This window comes from Mustelus asterias, unplaced genomic scaffold (genome assembly GCF_964213995.1).
Source record: "Mustelus asterias unplaced genomic scaffold, sMusAst1.hap1.1 HAP1_SCAFFOLD_3073, whole genome shotgun sequence".
Lineage (NCBI taxonomy): Eukaryota > Metazoa > Chordata > Chondrichthyes > Carcharhiniformes > Triakidae > Mustelus > Mustelus asterias.
This window is the reverse complement of record NW_027593018.1, coordinates 28406-35122: the sequence shown is the minus strand read 5'-3', so window position 1 is coordinate 35122 and position 6717 is coordinate 28406.

The window sequence follows — 6717 nt, the reverse complement described above, 5'->3', positions numbered from 1 at the left end:
TGCATGGTGTCCAGCGCTGTCTGTACTAAGAGTCGACTAAGTGTGCCGAAGGTCGCTGGTACCCAAGGATCTCTAACATATCCTGACCTAAGACCATAAGACATAGGAGCAGAATTAGGCCACTCGGCCCATCGCGTCTGCTCTGCCATTCAATCATGGCTGATATTTTTCTCATCCCTATTCTCCTGCCTTTTCCCCATAACCCCCGATCCCCTTATTAATCAAGAACCTATCTATCTCTGTCTTAAAGACACTTAATGACCCGGCCTCCACAGCCTTCTGCGGCAAAGAGTTCCACAGATTCACCACTCTCTAGCTGAAGAAATTCCTCCTCATCTCTGTTTTAAAGGATCGTCCCTTTAACCTGAGGTTGTGCCCTCTGGTTCTAGTTTTTCCTCCTAGTGGAAACATCCTCTCCACATCCACTCTATCCAGGCCTCGCAGTGTCCTGTAAGTTTTCAATAAGATCCCCCCTCATCTGTTTAAACTCCAACGAGTACAGACCCAGAGTCCTCAACCGTTCCTCATACGACAAGCTCTTCATTCCAGGGATCATTCTTGTGAACCTCCTCTGGAGCCTTTCCAAGGCCAGCACATCCTTCCTTAGATGTGGGGCCCAAAACTGCTCACAATACTCCAAAAGGGGTCTCACCAGAGCCTTAAACAGCCTCAGAAGTACATCCCTGCCCTTGTAGTCTAGCCCCCCTCGACACGAATGCTAACATTGCATTTGCCTTCCGAACTGCCGACTGAACCTGCACGTTAACCTTAAGAGAATCTTGAACAATGACTCCAAGTCCCTTTGTGTTTCTAATTTCCGAAGCATTTTCTTCAGTATCTTCTCCAAAAGCTTCCCTACCACAGATGTCAGGCTCACCGGCCTATAATTTCCTGGATTATCCCTGCTTCCTTTCTCAAACGCTGCCCATCATGTTAAGTCTTAGTGCTCTGATTATGAACCCTTTGACTTCCTGAACCATTCCTCTTCCTTTCGATGAGCACTTGAAATATCACAGGATTGAAGGCTACAGAGCAAGTGCTGGTAAATGGGAAGAGAACAGATATGTGCTTGATGTCTGGCGTAGATGGAGATGGGCTGAAGGGCCTCTTTCTGTGCTGGAAAACTCAATGATGACGACTGTAACTTACGCATTTTTCCTCTGCAGGTTCCAATTTCGAAATGCAACACTCCAGTTCAATAGGTTTTCAATGTCATAAAAGCGGTTGTGAAGTTTCAGCAGCCACCTCTGTGCCCAGGGTTCCTGTGCCAGCCTGGAGGAGTCACTGTGTGCCCTGCGGCAGCTTGGCACCAAAACCTGGGAGGCACCAAACTAAAATTAAACACAGCCAATCATCAGGCATCATCCGACCTGACCAGAAATATACCCGTCCCCACTGACCCCCCTCTCCCCCACTGAACCCTCCTCACCCCCCCACCTTGACACCCCCTCCCCCCCCACCGATTTCCTCCTCCCCACACACTCCCCCCTAACCCCCACGCCGACCCCTCTACCCCCCCGCCGACTCCCCCCTCAACCCCCCCCGCCAAACCCCCCCCCCACCCCCGCCGACTCCCCCCTCAACCCCCCCCGCCAAACCCCCCCACCCCACCCCCCCCCACTGAACCCCCTACCCGCTCCAACCCACCTGATTCCACCCCCACGCACCGGCCCCCCTCCTCCCCCTAACCCCACACTCCCTCCCCCACTGGTGTCCCCCCCATCCCCTGGCCCCAGACTACTCTGAGCTCTGGGGCGGAGTCTGCAGGTTGGAGGCGGGGTCTGCAGGTTGGAGGCGGGGTCTGAGCGTTGGGGGCGGGGTCTGAGCGCTGGGGGCGGGGTCTGAGCGCTGGGGGCGGGGTCTTTGTTGAGGGCGTGGTCTGAGAGCTGGGGGCGGAGTCTTTGTTGAGGGCGGGGTCTGAGCGCTTGGGGGCGGGGTCTGAGCGCTGGGGGCGGGGTTCTGAGCGCTGGGGGCGGGGTCTGTGTTGAGGGCGGGGTCTGAGCGCTGGGGGCGGGGTCTGCGCGTTACGGGCGGGGTTCTGAGCGCTGGGGGCGGGGTCTGTGTTGAGGGCGGGGTCTGAGCGCTGGGGGCGGGGTCTGTGTTGAGGGCGGGGTCTGGGGCGGGGTCCGAGCGCGGGGGGCGGGGTCCGAGGGGCAGGTTGTCGATGGACGGGACTCTCTGAGCCGCCATTGCACCGCGGACAGGAGCTGTGGACCTGGTTCTCCGCCACCCAGGAGCGGGGGCAGCACGGGTTGCGAGAGCGGAGGGGAAGTGCGGGTTCCGAGGGCAGAGGGGAAGCCCGGTCCGGTTCCCTACCGTCCGCCGTGAAGAGAGCGCAGCCCCGCGGCCCAGCGCCGCCGCCATCCTTCAGCCCGCGCCAAGGAGGCTGCGCATCCTGCAAGAGTGGCCCTTTAACCACCTGCCGGGAGGAGTGGAACCTGTATAGCACCGCAGGTGGCTGGAGGACTGAACTGCAGCTCTGCGCCCGTCTGGCCCTGATTGAAATCATTGGTTCACCCTTCAAACCTTTTAGTTAAGGTTTATTTATTAGTGTCACAATTCGGCTTACATTAACACTGCAACGAAGTTACTGTGAAAATTCCCTCGTCGCCACACTCTGGTGCCTGTTCGGGTAACACTGAGGGAGAATTTAGCACGGCCAATGCATCCTAACCAGCACATCTTTCAGACTGTGGGAGGAAACCAGAGCACCCGGAGGAAACCCACGCAGACACGGGGAGAACGTGCAGACTCCACACAGACAGTGACCCAAGCTGGGAATCGAACCCGGGTCCCTGGCGCTGTGAGGCAGCCCTCCATTTATTTATTAAAGCAGCAACAGTCGAACTAAATTCTCCCAGACCAACTACAACTTGCACTGACAAGAAAACTTCCTCCTGAAGGGGTTATCTCCAGGAAACTAAAGATCTATATTTCCATCACCTCTTTTTTTCACAATCTCTGCATCTCCTTTTCATGATGTGGAGATGCCGGCGTTGGACTGGGGTAAACACAGTAAGAGGTTTAACACCAGGTTAAAGTCCCAACAGGTTTATTTGGTAGCAAAAGCCACACAAGCTTTCGGAGCTCGAAGTCCATTGTCAACTTGTCCGACTGTCACACTATTTGTAACGCCCACAGTTGCGTGGACCTGCAGAGTTTCACTGGCTGTCTTGTCTGGAGACAATACACATCTTTTTAGCCTGTCTTGATGCTCTCTCCACTCACATTGTTTCGTTTCTTAAAGACTGGATTAGTTGTAAGTATTCACATTCCAACCATTATTCATGTAAATTGAGCCTGTGTCTTTATAAGCTCTGTTTGTGAACAGAATTCCCACTCACCTGAAGAAGGGGCTTAGAGCTCCGAAAGCTTGTGTGGCTTTTGCTACCAAATAAACCTGTTGGACTTTAACCTGGTGTTGTTAAACTTCTTACTCTCCTTTTCAAACAGTGAAGCGTGGCCACTGTTATGTCAGAAATGCAGCAGCCAATTTATGCTCCCACAAACAGCAATTAGAGAACAGACCCAACCTGTCCAAGCTTCCCCCATAATACAACCCACTTATTCCTGGTAAACCTTCTCCAAAGCTGCTTCTAACGCATTTACATCTGTCCTCAGATAAGGAGACCAATACTGTACACAATACTCCAAACGTGATCTCACCAATGTCCTGTGCAACTGAAGCATATCCTCCCTACTCTTGTGATTAATTCCCCTCACAATGATAACATTTTATTTGCTTTCCTAATTACTTGCTGTACTTGTACAGCAGCCTTTTGTGATTCACGTACCAGGACACCCAGATCCCTCTGCACCTCAAGAGCTCGACAATCTCCCCAAGTTTCTTCTTGCTACATAAATGGACAATTTCACATTTGCCCGCATCATACATTTGCCAGATTTTTGCCTACTCACTTAACCTGTGCCTCCTTACATCCTCTTCACAAGTTACTTCGCTATCTTGGTGTCTTCAGTAAATTTAGCAACCAAGGACAAACCAAAGAAGAACGTACAGGGTAAATGGTAGGACTCTGAAGAGTGCAGTTGAACAGAGGGATCTGGGAATACAGGTACAGAGTTCCCTAAAAGTGACGTCACAGGTGGATAGGGTCGTAAAGAGTGCCTTTGGTACATTGGCCTTTATAAATCGGAGTATCGAGTATAAAAGTTGGAGTGTTATGGTAAGGTTATATAAGGCATTGGTGAGGCCGAATTTGGAGTATTGTGTACAGTTTTAGTCACCTAGTTACAGGAAGGATGTAAATAAGATTGAAAGAGTGCAGAGAAGGTTCACAAGGATGTTGCCGGGACTTGAGAAGCTGAGTTACAGAGAGAGATTGAATAGGTTGGGACTTTATTCCCTGGAGCGTAGAAGATTGAGGGGAGATTTGATAGAGGTGTATAAGATTTTGATGGGTATAGATAGAGTGAATGCAAGCAGGCTTTTTCCGCTGAGGCTAGGGGAGAAAAAAACCAGAGGGCATGGGTTAAGGGTGATAGGAGAAAAGTTTAAAGGGAATATTAGGGGGGGCTTCTTCACGCAGAGAGTGGTGGGAGTGTGGAATGAGCTGTCGGATAAAGTGGTAAATGCGGGGTCACTTTTAACATTTAAGAAAAACTTGGACGGGTTCATGGATGAGAGGGGTGTGGAGGGATATGGTCCAAGTGCAGGTCAGTGGGACTAGGCATAAAATGGTTCGGCACAGACAAGAAGGGCCAAAAGGCCTGTTTCTGAGCTGTAATTTTCTATGGTTCTAATTCTTCAGTCCCTTCATCCAAGTCATTTATATAAATTGTAATAGGTTGAGGACCCAGCCCTAATTCCTGTGGCACCCAGACATCGCATCCTGTGAACCAGTAAAAACCCATTTATGGCAACGATTTCCTGTTGGTTAGCCAATCTTCAGTCCATGTCAATATATTAACACTTCACCCCCCCCCCTCCCCGAGCTTTTATTTTCCACAATAGCCTTTTGACCTCATGAAATGCCTTATGGAAATTTAGATACAGTACATCCATCAGTTCCCCTTTATCCACAGTGACTCCTTTAAAGAACTCCAATAAATTGGGTAAATGTGATTCCCTTTTCATGAAAGCTTTCGGATGAGGTGGTAAACTAAGGTTCCGTCTACTCTCAGACAGGCATAAAAGATCCCATGGCTGTGTCCAAATTGATTACCACATTTTTAATATGATAACAGGCAGCACGGTAGCACAGTGGTTAGCACTGCTGCTTCACAGCTCCAGGGACCCGGGTTCGATTCCCGGCTTGGGTCACTGTCTGTGTGGAGTTTGCACATTCTCCCCGTGTCTGCGTGGGTTTCCTCCGGGTGCTCCGGTTTCCTCCCACAGTCCAAAGATGTGCAGGTTAGGTTTATTGGCCATGCTAAAATTGCCCTTAGTGTCCTGAGATGTGTAGGTTAGAGGGATTAGTGGGTAAATATGTAGGGATATGGGGGTAGGGCCTGGGTGGGATTGTGGTCGGTGCAGACTCGATGGGCCAAATGGCCTCTTTCTGTGCTGTAGGGTTTCTATGATTTCTATGAGCACAGTGGTTAGCACTGCTGCCTCTCAGCGCCGGAGACCTGGGTTCGATTCCCGGCTTGGGTCACTGCCTGTGTGGAGTCTGCACGTTCTTCCCGTGGCTGCGTGGGTTTCTTCCGAGTGAACAAAGAACAATACAGCACAGGAACAGGCCCTTCGGCCCTTCAAGCCCGCGCCGCTCCCCGGTCCAGGATTGAATCCTGAATCCAGGATCCCCGCCCAATTTTCCAGCCTATCTACATCCTAATATCCTATCCACCGAGCTGTCCCTCACAGCTACGATGCTTTGTTCATCACAACCTATTAACTCACCCCCACCCCCCCATTCCAGACCATGTGATCTCCAGGGAGAGGCGAAAACCCAGAGTGAAAACCCCAGGGCCAATATGGGGGAAAAAAAATCTGGGAAATTCCTCTCCGACCCCCTGTGGCGATCGAAACGAGTCCAGGAGATCACACTGGCCCTGATCAGAAAATGCTTCCCAACCCTATTCATTTCCACTTCTGCTTTACGAACACCATCTGAATTCCCTGCCCCCGAGACAGGTTCCCAACTATCCGCAGTCTCGCTCTGTACTGGCACCAGCAAGATGATCATAGAATGAAGCCTTGAAACGAGAAACAAAGAACAATTAGCCCGCGCCGCTCCCTGGTCCAAACTAGACCACTCTTTTGTATCCCTCCATTCCCACTCCGTTCATATAGCTGTCTAATGCTCTGGTTTCCTCCCACAGTCCGAAAGACGTGCTGGTTAGGGTGCATTGGCCGTGCTAAATTCTCCCTCAGTGTCCCGAACAGGCGCTGGAGTGTGGCGACTGGGGGATTTTCATAATAACTTCATGGCAGTGTAAGTGTAAGCCGACTGGTGGCACTAATAACCAAACTTAAACAGTGACTCCAAATGTTGCTGCAACATAAAACATATTTAGAGAAGTTGAGTTCACGGAAGATGCTGTATAAATACAGCTGTTGGTTGAAGTTCGGGGTAAATTTGCCATTTATGATTCTTCTTCTCCAGAAAGATACTTTATTCTCTTATGGTACATGGGCGTCACCGGAAGGGCCTGCATTTTTTGGCCATTGCTAACCACCCCTCAACTGAACATATGAATTAGGAGCAGGAGTAGGCCATTCGGCCCTTCGATCATGATCCACCATTCAATAAGATC